The 14,086-nt window shown below is 43.4% G+C and overlaps 1 protein-coding gene across 3 annotated transcripts in view; it reads right to left on the bottom strand.

The window, feature by feature from the left end:
* PRKCE (protein kinase C epsilon) overlaps positions 1 to 14,086 on the bottom strand; it is a 477,259-nt gene that overhangs the window by 52,617 nt on the left and 410,556 nt on the right. The gene's annotated exons all lie outside the window — the stretch shown is intronic.

Here is a 14,086-nt window from a genome sequence, read left to right as displayed (position 1 = left end):
TGGAGGAATCATTGCTATGGAGCCATTGTATTAAGAGGATTCTAAGAGTCCAGGGTTTTAGCAATCTGAGAAGGAAGTATCAATGACAAATTGTTTAAGGGCACGGGTCAATGATTCTGAGCAGAACAGACCTGGAAGCTGTTAGAAAGAATCGAAGCTGAAGCACAGAGCCAGCAGGGAAGGCCCAAGTCTGCAGGCTTTCTGGCCCTCAAGCCCTGCTCTTTCCATACTTTGGCCCTCAACATCCAGGCCAAGGGTGTGGAGGCCGAAAATAGCACAGACAGCCGCTAGCTGTTACACAGCAGCCACGCTACCCAGATTTCAAAGGAGCTCATCTACAGAAATCCATCACTGTCAGGCCTTAGGGAAAGTGTGAGTTAGAGAGGCATCTTCAGTCTCCGGAGCCTCTGCTCCCCTTGCCCGGTCCTCCTCGGGGCTGCCCTCTCCCCGGCTGGATGCCTGCTGGCCTCTGCCCTCCCTGCTCCCAGCCAGCCAGCTCTGGGGAAGGCTGCGGGGGCGGCGTTAACCCTGGGAGTGACAAGAGGGAAGGGAATTCACATTTGTCAAACTCCTACCACATGCCGGGGGCTGTAGGGAGACCTGAGAATACTAAGCGAGTTTCCACTGGGAAAAAGCTTTTAAGTTGGCATGAAAATGGAAAATACATATTTAAGTACTGATACATGTCAGATAAAAGGTATACCTATTAAGGCTTTTGCAGAATTGTTCTCTCTGCCTAGAAACTCTTTCCCTCTCTTCCTTGGCCAACTCCCATCACTTACTTCTGGCAGGAAGGCTCCCCAAGTAGCTTCAGGGCCCCTTCTATGGAGGTCCCAAGGCACCCAGATCTGTCCTCGCACAGCATTCATGCAGTGCAGTCTGATGGCCTACTTATAGGTGTATCTCCCAAACTAGGCTCGAAGAAGGGATGAAGGCACCATGTTGAGTTCACCACTTTATCTCCACAGGACCCTGTGTGGTGCCTGAGATGGAATAGGCACTTAAAAAAAAAACAAAAACAAAACAAAACCCTGTGGGTTGACTAAGAATGAGCACAGGTACTCAGGGGAGACTCAGAGAGATCTCTGTGGGCTGAAGGTGGTTGGATTCCAAGACAGCAGGCACTTGGGAATATTGACTAAAGAAAGATCCATTAGGTAATTTTCTTCTGGAAACTTCTTGTTGGCCTGTGCCACAGCCTGGATGCCAAGCTGATCAAACAGCATGGCCTGAACCCTCTCTACAAGAACCAACCTGCTGGGTTATTAGCGCCCTGCCTTGGCAGCCTTGATCCTGTTGCTTGGATCTGCCATGCTGTTTGCAGAGATTAACTTCCTTCAGTAATTTTTAATCATTTTAAGCAGGTACTTCACTTAGACACAATGAAGACATGTACAACTTGATTTTGATTCATACTCCATTTTGTCCTGGCGGTAATCGTGCATGGAATGGACTCTGATTTTCATGCTTATTTAATCCTGATGTGAATTATGAATGACTCACTGTCCTAGGTTGAACATTTGTTTTTCTCCACTGTTAATGTTCTCTCTGTGTGTGTGTGTGTGTGTTCATCCTCATTTATTAGCGTGTATACACTTAGAAGAAGGGAAATATCAAAGACACTAAAATGTGGAAAAAGTCCATCAGTTAGTTGTATTTGGCTAAATGAAGTCAGTGACTAAATCATTTCCCTCCTAATGATATAGACTGAACCCTATGTAGGAAACTGACTTTTCTTCTCCCTTCCCCTCTTTAAGCCCTGCTTGGCAACAACCAACCCCAGTCTGATGTGCCAACTTCAGAAAAGATTCCTTGGTTCCAGATGAACGGATTCCCATAAACTCAAACTTTTATATTAAACCCAGTCATTGTTACCAAAAATGTGTGCTCAAAGTGATTTTGTGTTCACTTACTGACCGGTTCCAAAGAACTTTCTAGAGGAGCACAGTCTATCAGAAACCAAACAATCCTCTTTGTCAGCCACATAATGGGGACTGTGCCCATTTTTCCCTTCTGACACATTTTGGATTATTGAGTTCTCCAAAATGGATGAACTGTGGCACTGCCCATCAGTTCATTTTCCCAAATATTCTTCCAAAGACACTTATTCTAATATTTAGATTTAAGTAGAAAGCAGTTAAGTTCCTGTTTTCTAAAGCTTTATATAGGGAGAAGACTAAAGTCCAACAGAGAAGAACTTGAGAAATTGCTACAGAGAGAGAGAACACAGAGCAACTGGTGGTGGAAGTAAGCAACAAACCATTGCGAATAATTACCGAAATGTCTTATTTGTGCCCCAGTGAGATTGTTCAAGTGAGATATCCTTAAAAAAATTTTTTTTTTTCAGAAAAGATTTGACTATGTATAAATGGTTCAAGACTCTCCATATTTACCAATTCAGTAGAGGTTGCTTGTGAAGAAATATTTTTAATTGTTTAGGGCCACCAGACATTATATAAACATGCAATACCTCCATCCTGTCACTCATGACATTGGTTGGGTAAAGGTCTTTGCTAGATGTAGAAGATCAGGGAGCTGGAAGACTGGTTCCCAGCCCTTAAAAGAATTTGTAGCATATCAAAGTTAGATCAATGAGTGACGTTTTATGTACAAAGACTATGATCTCTTCCACCCAGAAGCTCTTACATAAACACAGAGCCATGGGTCTTCATGGTCATTTTTCACATAAGCAGGAATCTCCAACTGGTGAATGAATACACGGCAATGTCAAGGGTACCGACCAGGTAATGTTCATCGAGGAGGAGGGACCTGATGATATTAACATCTGCTCACTAGGTTAACTAGGTTAGTATTTAAAAGGAGATTCTCTCCAGGTGGTTGTCTATTCATAATCCTTATGATGCTCAGGAGGCAGAAACACCATTATAATTAGAAATGAGAATAGTGTCCATTGTTCACCACTAACAACTCTTCATTTATAAGCAAGCATTTTGAAATCACTTTTCAGACTTGTTGAAATTGCCTGACTACCATCAGTTGCTTGAACTCGGCGGTGCCTTGAGTCTATTTCCCCGTCAGATCAGCACGTGCCCCATAAACACTCCTTTCCTTCATTCATTGTTGGCAATTTGATTTCTTTGTGCTTGGGAAGGTGCTAAGCCTTATCATCCAACACCAAAGAGCGTGGAAGCAGGAACAAGATACAGTATGTCCTTAAAACCATTACATTTGCTTTTGATCCATGTGATACAGACTTCTTAAGGATTCTAAGAGTAAATGGGTAAAATCATTCATTCATTCCCCAACCCCCCATAAGTAATCCCTTGTTTTTGGGTAGTGCTTTTGACACTTCCCCCTAATTCCTTTATCTTCAAGATCTCACTAAGCCTTATTACAGTCTCCTACTTTTCAGTAACTGTCCTACAATTGGAGGCAATAGTTTAAGACATTAATATGTGTGACTTGCTTATCTTTTTACCCTGAATTTCCTTTTAGCAGTGTGTAGACCAAAAAAAAAAAAAAAGGGCAGGGGTGGGGGGCTCAAGTTTTCCTTTGTAAGCCTCTTCCTTTCCTTGTATTTGCATATTTTCCTAGTGAACTTGAGTAAACCTTCCTCTTAAAGATTAAACATAGTACCCCAGAGAGAGGCTTCATAAACCATGCCCAATGGGCAGTAACTAGTCTGGTAGAGGTTTCTAGAATCTTCCCTCAAGCTTTAGAAGGAAGGATTAAATTCAATTTTACATGAAAAATAATCCAGCTTTGCTCAGACTTCTCTATGTATAATGAAGGCAAACACCTGTTGGCATGGTGGTAAAGAAAACAGGGGATGGTGCCCCGGGCCACGCTCCCACGTGGATCCCCCACTTCCTGCCTGTGGGATTTTTTGCTTCAAGTTGCAGCTTGAAGTCTCAGTTTCTTCATCTGTAAAATGAAGACAGTTTTATCTACCACATACGCCATAATCCTGAGAGTTAAATGAGGGAATATATGGAAAACACTTAATGTCAAACACAATTTAACCCCGCAATAAATATTATTGATCGTTTTCAAAGTGAGGAGCTTCCCATACGAACCCAGACCCAGGCAAGGTCAGAGGGAGACAATGAGCATTATTTAGGGTATTTTAACACTAAAATCATCTTTAAAGAGAATGAATATAAAACTTCCCCATGGCCAAAACAGTTACCTCCCAGGAGGTGGTACTGACTGTAGGGGTTCTAGAAACAGTCTACCCTGATCTGCATTATATAGCACTCTAGTCATGGAAAGGTTTATTCACATATAAGAACTGTGTGCTTCACTGGAGTCCTATTAGACCTCAATAAGACCAAAGAAATCATTTGGTTAATGTTCTCTGTGTGTGTGTTCATTTTCCTCTTAGTCCGCCTTGCTCCATGTAAATTACCCACAAACCCAGTTTTAGGAGAGGGCTGCTTAGTGAGAGAGCCAACTGTACAGAGACAGTCACGAGTGTCATTGTGGGTATATATCTAGGTGTATGGAGCCATGAAAGTACATGCTCAGAGATGGCATGGTTTGTTTTCAAACACAAATATTTCTACTGACATCCTGAAATTGGTGAACCTGACCATCAACCTAGAATTTCTGGTCAACAAACCAGTCACCATTTTCTAGCCATCCCCTAACATCCCCTGCACCGTGCCGGGTCCTACTGAGCCGCAGACTGGGCAGGTATTCGCAGGTACTGACTGCAGGTGTCAGAGACAGGCAGTAAAGGCAGTAGGCATCCCAGAGTCAGAGAGACTAGAACGCAGAGACTTCTCTAGCAGGGCGCAGGGTGGAACCTGACTCGGGGAACAGGGGCAACGCCTTCACAGACTGATCCCATGCCATAAAATGTTCAAGGTACTCTGGTCCCATAAACCATATGAAGTCTACTTTATGATGGGTGCACCGAGGTGGAAGGGAAAATTGTCTACTGGTGTATTCTTAATCCTTTTAATCCCGACAACACCAAATGATTACTGGCAGAAACCTTCCCATAAAAGATTAAAGGGTGGGGTGATGTTAAGGTGCTCTGCTTAGATGGAGTTATGATGGAAAATGACTTTAAAATTTTTTTGGTTTTGTTATATTTGAAGCAAAATTTATGTGGAGAGAAGGGGTTTTAGTTGGGGAGTGGGCCAAGCGGTTCCAACATGCTCATTTAACCAAATGAGGGCCACCTGGGGCAGGGAAACTGCTATTAATACATGAGTAAGAACAGAGGATCATACTTAGACTATTGCAGTTTTTATGGTATGGGTAGATTAAATATTTTTCTTGGTTTAATATTTATAGAAAATAAAAACTCTGGTTCTTCAAACATGGCTGGAGTTCTTCCACAAAAAGTTCAATACGATCTCTGAGGTGGTTTGTAGAATTTTGGAGAGTGGAGAAAAAGAAATGAAATGGCAGATGGAAATCTCTCCCTATGCCTTCCTGTTATCTTCAGAAGGGTTCAAAAACCTGTCAGCCTCTCGATCTGATTTTTTTAGGGTGCCCAAACGAGGCACCTGTTAACTCCCAACTTCTTGGTGCCATTAGTGCTGCGTCATCACAGAACTCGAGAGCCCGGCAGAGAGTTTCAGCCTCGGCACCACCGGGCATCGTGGCCGGATGGTTTGTGTTGGGGGCCGTCCTGGGCATCGCAGGTTGTATAGTGTCACCTGTGGCTTCCTCCGCTAGATGCCACAGCAGAACCCGCCCCCCCAACCCTGAGATGAGCCCCAGAAACGTCTCCAGACATTGCCCATTGGCCCCTGGGGGCAAAACCACCCCTGGCTGAGAACCACATCAGAGGAAAGTCAAGAATCACGTGGTCCAATCTCATCAGACAGCTGAAGAAACTATGGCCAAATACAGCATTCTGAAACGGAGTTCAGCGCTTTTCTCCCTCAACGGTGCTGCTGCCTGAGAACCAAATTCTATTATTTATTTATTTATTTTTTTGCCCTGCGCTCCATGCTGGGGAGCTGAGTTCCCCAAGTCTATTGTCTGGAATGACAACAATTCCCAGAGCCTTACAAACAGAGAAGCCTTGAGGCTCGATAGGCAAAGCGTGGCTCTGGGTGGTGCCCAAGGGGCCACCTGTCTGTAGAACCCGGGGATACCCACCAACAGGAAGCTAGGAGAATCTAACCAGTTCCCAGGTGGCATTTTAAAAGACACATTATAACCATAACTTCCAACCCAATTCCAGCCACAGGCATTATGAATCCTCAAGCCAGAAGTGAAATACGCTAGAGGAACCTCATGAACAGAGTGGTTGGGTGTTCCTTGCTAGCTCCTGGCTGGTAAGAATCTAGCTCTCTCTGTCTGAACATTGTGTGTCTTTTAGTCTACTGGTTCAGAAGATCTCTTTGTATGAGTGTCTTCACTTGCTAAGAGGTGACGGTTTTTGGGAAAAGACATCGCTGGAAATGGTACTACCTCTTCCAGCCCTAATGTAAACCACACTGCAAAAAGAGGCGCTATGCTAAAAACAAAATTCACTCTGAACAGCCTGGAGGGACTAGCGACTGGAAGAATTCAGAAAACATGAGCCCCCAGCGCTAATCAGCCACATTTAGAACCACTTGAATATATTTTGTATTTAAAGGAATTTTATTTATGATAAGAATTTGAATGTCTTCTAGCCTCTGCCCCACCCCTTACTTAAAAGATGAAGTGACATCATTTAGCTAGAGCAAAGAATGCCCTAAAAAGAACTAATAGGCCACTTTGTTTCTACCACTTAGGGAAGGGGAAAAAAAAAAAAAAAAGCAAGACCAAACCTAACAAATGCTGTTGTGTTTTTTTTTTCTCCTTCACAAAAATAACAGAAGGAAAGCTGCTACTGTAATCAGCAGTGATTGCAGGCATTTCCTGTATTTTTATATCAAGCTGGTTGTTTTTTTTCCATTACATACCCAGTGAACTCCAGTTAGGTCAAGACTAGAGAAAAACAGTACTAATTATGCCTCCAAACCCACAAATCTGCCTACTTAGCTCTGCTAATTTGTGTCGACTCCATGGTTCCCAGGAACCAGTGAAAGAAAAGTCTTCATAAGCCATTGGATCCTTCTCCAGAAGCCAAGGCCCTCAACGTCCCTGTGCCCCTTACCCCAATCCGGCTTAGTGTCTGCGTCCCAAGAACAAAGTTTTGCTCCTCATGTTCCAGGTTGAGATTCAACAGGATTGAATCTCAGGCTTGGGTCAAACACCAGGCTCTCCTGGGTCCGTGTTCCAGGCCTAGCTATGGACAGGTCAATGCCTAAGCCTCCAGGTCCCATAGTTACTCTTGACCAGCAAGAGGGACCTTTGTTCTTATGTTTTATTCCTAAGAAGGTCTCCGTCCTTACACGTCACCTTCTGTGCTTACAAGACAACATTCGGAATGTCCTTATTGAAGTCGGTGACAATGCGGTGCTGACCAAACTGACTCTCTGCTTGTCTCTTTTGTTACTTCAAGGCTTTCCATGGAAATTGTCCCCCACTGTGTTTCTGCCTTTTCCCCTAATTTTTAATATCTGGCTTATGATACCGCACCACACTGGGCTTTGCAGTCAACAAGGTGTGTGCAGAGTTGCCAGAGTGCCTAGTCTCCCTTTCGAGCCTGAAGAGCCATGGAAAGACTTCTTGATCAATATGAGATCATCATAAAAGGGTGACAAGATCTTTGGCCAAACTTGGGCAGTTTCTCTTTCCCCACCCTGACCCACAACTGCCCGCGGACCCATTCTCCTTTGTTTGTGGATTCTGAGGTCGGTTTTCTTCTTGGTGATGCCTCCTATGCTCAAGTTAAACAAATTATCTCATGGGTTTTGAATGACGAGGCCACAGAGGAGTCTCCGGTTGACAAAACTGTCCCAAGGACATTTTCCTCTATATTGGGTTACTTGACTCTCTGACAGTTTATTCTTCAATTATCCATGCTACTTAACATTTTATCTTATTGTTCATGAATTCCATTGTTTGATGTAATAGTCAACTTCCCAGACTAGGAGAGCTGAGGTAGAACTCTGAGGTAAATAAATACCATTCCGAAAGAGCTTCGGAGGATTAGACATGTTCTCCTAGTCCTTCTGCGATTACCTTAGATGACCCCACTCTTCAGCTATGGATATACTTTCAGGTCAAAGTCGGACACCTTTAGCGTCAACCTCACAACAAATCCACTACCCCACAGAGATCACTTACCGAGAGCCCAGTTGCACAGTAAGATATCACGAGGTAAGAATAATAGCAATAAATAATCACTATGCCTTGCCTATGTCCTTTTCAAGCATACCTCATTTAATATTCCTAAAGGTCACTGGGTGCCTGGCTGGCTCAGTCAGAAGAGAGTACGATTCTCGATCTCCAGGTTGTGAGTTCAAGCCCTGCACTGGGTATAGAGATTACTGAAAAAAATAAATAACTAAATTTAAAAAATATATATATATATATATATATAATCCTAACAGTCACATCAGGTAGGTATTATTCCTATCCCAGGTTTTAAATGGGGAACCTGAAGGTCAGAAAGGAATAGAACAGGTGGGCATGCAGTGCCAGGATCCCACCTGTCCAGGTGTGTCCAGCTCACAGGCACGTGATCTCCCAGCTGAGTTGTGGCATGTCGGATCCCTGGTTGTTAATGTGGAGAGCACTGAGGCTGCTGCTTCTGCTCCCTTGATTTCTGGACCTCACGTAGAATTTATTTTAGAATGCATCCTTTCAAAACCCCTCAGATAAATCAGGATTTTGCCATTAAATGCTCACATTATTTTTGATGCAAAATGATTTTCAGAATTCAGGTTGGCTCCTAAAGGAGAACCCATTAGTCACGAAGGACACCATTCACAGGAAAATCAAGAGGGGAGTGTAAAAATATTTAAAGTAAAAGCAGCATCTTCCCCTGAATGAAGTATCCCAGGAGGACTCCCCAAAGGGGATGACAATACTCATTTGGATTTGGACATACTCTTTTATGTTTGCCTAAAAAAAAAAAAAAAAAAAAGTCCATTTCCTTATGGCAGAATTGAGAAATACCCAGCCTCCTGATGCCTTGCGTGCTTTCTGAAAGAGCTAATCTGACCGAATTTTAAGTATGTTTGATAGTCACCTGTGGGTTTTTTTTTCCCCTCATGTTCCTTCAAACATTAAATTGGGTTCTTAGCTATTAAAGATAAGATCCTTTGTTTCATGTTCTTTCACATATGAAATTTGACCCACAATTTTCTTTACTGCAGGCTTCCTTTTAGACAATAGCAAGAAAAACCACCAAAAAATTCTTTAGATTCTCCAAGCGAAATATCTTTGTGCTATCCATGGTTTGGTTTTCCCCTCTGCAGACCTCAGGGTTGAAGCACACACTCTTTTGCTACTTTCTCCTTCCCCTGATTTCAGTCTAGGAAGTTTTTAACCCTCACGTTTCTCTAGCCAGCCTTTCAAGGAGTTTTCGTTTGTTTGTTTGCTTCACTTAGAATTCTTCTCAGAAAAAACATTATTTGTGATCATTAAACTACTGTCTCTGGCCAACCACAGGGGAAAGTGGGGACAGAAAATGTCAACTGGGGTGGTGAGCACATGGCGGCTGCGGGGTTAGCACTGTTATTAGCGCAGACCAAATCCCAACAGTGTCATGGCTCACTTGGTTTTGGTTGAGTTGGGGAGTGGGGAGGAACTCATTCTCAGGTCAACCCAGACTTGTGAGCTCACGATCGTTCCAAGCTGTCCACCGTATGGGTTACCATGTGGCGTTACCCCAGAAGTTCTCCAATCTCCTTCTGCATTTTCCCTCATCTTCTTTTATTTGAAACACTGAGGTCTCAGTTATCCAGCTGCTTGTTACCCAGCATGGAGATGGTTTAAGCTAGAATCCTGGAGCTTCTCTTACGGACTGTAGTTGCAAAGGAGCTCATGCCCACGTGTGCACACTGTTCTGTAACAAGTTCTAAAAGGCACCTCTTATTTGACATTGTCCATCTGTAGGTGTGTGCCCCCGTGTCAACAGGGATATACTCCCTGACAGTGGCTTACCTCCTACGCAGCTGTAGGCTGGGCCCCTTGGAGGGCCACAGACAAGGAGAGGTCATGACCCCCGACCAAGGCCTCAAAATTCAGTTGGGAAGACCAAAAAAATGAAGCATGTTGAGCTGGAGCAAGCATCCCTACCCACTCTCTGAAATCCCAGGCCACTGGGCAAATGTTCATTCACCCTTTGGGGAAATCTCACCCCAATCCTCCTGCTCCTGTCACGTTACAAAGCAAGATCTTTCCTCCTGTAACTTGAGGCCTTTGGTTCCCGATAGTAAGGAATTTTGTCTCACATTGAAAAAATAAAACACAGACTCATATACAAAGATACTAGAAAAGAAAGCAAATGGTGGGAGAACTCTCTGAGCTGTGCTCCCCAGGATACCCTCTGTGATGGGGCGCTAACCACGGAGAGAAAGAAAGGAGCCTGTGTTTGGTTCCAAGAAGGTTCTAATTATAGCTCGGTATCTTATTTCCATTGAGAACACTGATTTATAATTCAGACACGCACACATACACAAAGAACTTGGTAGCCTTGACGCAAGTACTGACACACACACAGATAGCTCCCAACTCTGGCTTCTTGTATGCAAGGATACGTCCCTCATCAATGGCCAGATACCATATTGTGTACACACAGATGTGTCCTTCGACTGTACAGGGTGCCCACGAGAGAACACTGTGAATCCCCAGGGAAGTGAGGCTTCTGGGTTCTTCATACTTCCTAGCGCATTCTTCCAATCCCATGCTCAGGGGATTCCCTCTGGACAAGACGGACTGGGTGGACATGGTTTGCTTGGGATTTGGGTTTTATGAGGTGTCCATTTCTTTGTGCCAACAATAACTTAGGTCTTCAGGTTCTTGCCAATAATAATCACCTCTTCTACCTCTCAGGAACACAGAAAGGATGGGGAGCAGTATCTGGGAATAGGCCCTCTCTGTGGGAGCCTACAAGGTCAGGCTGTGAGAGCCTAAAGTGATCAGCTGAACTTGGAACCTTTGTTCTGCTTTGGATACTTGATAACTTGCAAAATAATACTCCCCTGCCACATTACCCAAGTATAACCTTCCAGGGCCTGTGACTGAGGCTCACGCTCCACTGTGGTCAGGAGGGACACCAGATGGAGAAACTCTCCAGAGTGTGCTCCACATGGAGGGCCACTCAGGACAGGCTGCAAGGCTTCATGAAGCTGTCCCTAGTCAATGGGATGGGATTTCCTGGGATCTTCTAGAACACACAATCTTAAGAAAAGGGATCCCTAAGTATACAGTATTAATGCCTCAAACCCTTTTTCTTCAGATCCTGTCTTTTTCTTGTATTTGAATTCACCATATTTTTAAAATTCATGTCAGTATATCACAAAATTCTCACTGAATCATTAAACGCAGTGAAGAGGCTTTCCTGAGGGAAAGAGTTTTAGATCCTTCTAAAAGCCTTAGACTCTTGGAGGGCAATACTGTTTCTAGCTATGTTGGACAGGTGATGCCCAGCTTCTAAAAGGTTGCAGCCTTAACTCGGAAAAATCATGAACAAAGCCCTCTGACCACAAAAAACTAGGTCTGACATAGAAATTCCCTCTTGGACAGGCCTAGGTCTGCCTGTTTAGTTCTATGCTACTTGACATGCCCTTCACTGCTGGGCCAAGCAGAAACAGAGCTCAGCACTATAGAGTTTTTCTGTGAATGTACGTCTCCCTGTTCATCTGGCTCCAAAGGCCAGCCTGCTAGTTGTTCAGACATTAAAAATATGTCTGGGGAATGAACAGAGAGGTAGTGATTAATTCCCATTAAACCAAAACCACAGATTCAGAAAAAAAATATATATATATATACTTATACATATATACACACACACATATATATACATACACACATACACATATGAGAAAAGAAAATAAGTAAAAAAAAAGAAATGAATAACCAGCAGTATCTAGAATATTCTTGAGGCAAAAAATGCAGAGATGAAGCGCAATCACCTGTCCCCACAATAGCTGGGACTGAGACGAATCCATAGCTACTCTTCCATCAAGATTCACTGCTTTATGGCAGAAGTGAGAGGGTGGTTATTGGCCTGTTGCCCTGTTACCTGCATCAGCCAGGAATCTCTTCTTGCCCCAGGGTTACCCCTGTCCAGGGCTGAGAGGCAACCCCCTACACGAGGCATGCCAGGAAACAGCCCCATTCCCTTTCCCCACTGCCATGTCTAGCTGGAGAGACCCATCCCTATATGGTCTAGGGCATTTCTCCTGCTAATGTTTAAATCCTTCTACATACCTTCTGCCTTCCTCAGGTCCTGCCTAGAGTTTCCAGCTCAAAAAGGGAGACTGAGGCACAGGGAACACTTGGTTTAGAGGAAGAGATAGGACAACTGATAATAATATGTTTTGAACATCTAGCGAGGTCCTGACCACATTCTATGAGGAAAGCATTAACATAAGCATTTGACAAATAAGGAAACTAAGGCTTAGAGTAGCTTAGAAATTCCCCAAGGTCAAACATCTGTAAGTGACCAGTCTGGTGGGATTCAAATGCTGGGCTGTCCAACCTCAGAGTTCCATATTTAACTGTGGACTACAGAGCAGGTTGAGAGAACATGTTCTCAACGAGTGACTTAAAAACAAAGAACAAAACAAAAAACAACAAAAACACTTAGTCCGGATCTATATTCCTATGTATTTAGGGTAATTATTTTCAACTGTGGTGTAGTAACAGAACTGGGGTGTCCAAGTCAGCTGTTGTCCACAAAATAACTGGATAGTACCAACACAGTAATTATGGTAATGGTTAATACAGTGCTCACTGCCTACCCAAATACTGGGCTAAGTGCTTTGGTCAATGGCCCTATGTAAACCCTACAACCTTCTTGTAAAGGGAGTATTATGGCCACGTTTCATAGATTGTAGAATATACACTCCTCCCCCCGTATTTTAATAATTTTGATGATGCATCTTAAAACTAAAATTGACAATTGTTTTTTTCAGTTAAAAGAACAGAAAAAGGGAGGGGAACAAAGAACAAACATAATGAATAATTACAAAAATGGCAGATATCAATTCAGTTATGCCAATAATCTGAATACACCAAAGAAAAATAATTTGTATATGTCAATTAAAGGACAGAGATTGTTGGAGTAGATTAAAAAACAACAAATAGAGAGAAATGGAGAAAGAAATACGTAGTCCTCACACTAGCTAAAAGAAAGCTGGATTACCTATGTTAATTTCAGACAATGCCGACTTTACAATGTAGAAAAGTATCAGAAATAAAGAGGCACATTACACAATGACAAAGGGGTCAATTCTTCCAAATGACCTGAAGTCCAAGCAGGTATGGACCTAACAACAGAGTATCAAAGTAGAGGCAAAAACTGAGAGAACACAAACCCTCAATAGGATATACATCACATCCGCTCAGATGGATAATCCAAAAGCCAGCTGATAACAAGTGCTGGCCAGGATGTGGAGAAGTCAGAACCTCCGCGTGTCGGTGGTGGGAACGTAAGAGCACACGGCCACTTTGGAAAACAGGCAGCTCTTCCCAAAGTTAAACACGGCTGCCGTTTGGCCTGGCACTTTCATTCCTAAATGAAAACCTGGGTCCCCTCAGAGACCGGTACAGCAATATTTATAGTGGCGGGTGGATCCATGAAGCCAGGGGTCCTGAAGCCAGATGGATGAATAGACAAAACATTCTCTGTCCTACAATGAGACTCAATCCAGCCACAAAAAGGAATGAGGAACCGATGCATGCTACAACAGGGATGGACCTTGCAAACATCCAGAAAGCCAGTCACAAAAACCTGTGTTTTATACGGTTCTATTCATATGAAATATCTACAGAGAAAGAAGGTAGATAAGTGGTTGCGTGGGGCTAATGGTGAAGGGTGGGAGGCTGGGGGAATGACGGTTAAAAGGAACGAGGCTTCTCTTTGGGGTGATGGAAATGTGCGTGATGTGTGGGATACAAAACAACAGCAACAACAACAACATTGATGTGCATACTTGCAGTGGGTGAACTGCACACCGGGTGAATTGTAGCTCAGAAAAATTGTTGGAAAAAAAAGATAACTGTAACTGAAGGGAGAAATGGACAAATGGCCCCTTCCAGTAATAGATCTGGT

This window comes from Mustela nigripes, chromosome 7 (assembly GCF_022355385.1).
Source record: "Mustela nigripes isolate SB6536 chromosome 7, MUSNIG.SB6536, whole genome shotgun sequence".
Lineage (NCBI taxonomy): Eukaryota > Metazoa > Chordata > Mammalia > Carnivora > Mustelidae > Mustela > Mustela nigripes.
This window is presented reverse-complemented; position numbering and strand designations above follow the sequence as displayed.